Raw genomic sequence first — 338 nt, forward strand, 5'->3', positions numbered from 1 at the left:
AAGTTTAAGTTTATGAGCTTACATTAGCAAGTTCCCCTTCGGGCCTTCGCCAACGTTCATATCACGTTGAATACACCAGTTCTCGTCCGATCACTGAAGTTGAGCGTGGATAGTACTTGGATGGGTGACCGCTTGGGAACACCACGTAACGTTGGCTTTTTTTCCTTCTTCTTCTTCTTCTTCTTTTTATTTTCTCTAGGTACTACTGACCTAGACCTGACCGATTATAATTTGAGATTGAGCTAATGGTAATGCACGACAAGACGAGAAATTCTATTTCGTTTTAATATGTATAAGCCGGGCGGGGCGGTGCTTCGAGCTCTTGACGTTCGCGCACC

General features: G+C 44.4%; 1 pseudogene; it reads left to right on the forward strand.

Moving 5' to 3' along the window:
• The first annotated feature begins 48 nt into the window (after nt 1-48).
• LOC113473758 lies at nt 49-157 on the forward strand (annotated as a pseudogene).
• The last annotated feature ends 181 nt before the right edge of the window (nt 158-338 follow it).

Source organism: Diaphorina citri, unplaced genomic scaffold, assembly GCF_000475195.1.
Source record: "Diaphorina citri unplaced genomic scaffold, Diaci psyllid genome assembly version 1.1 scaffold86709, whole genome shotgun sequence".
Taxonomy (NCBI): domain Eukaryota; kingdom Metazoa; phylum Arthropoda; class Insecta; order Hemiptera; family Psyllidae; genus Diaphorina; species Diaphorina citri.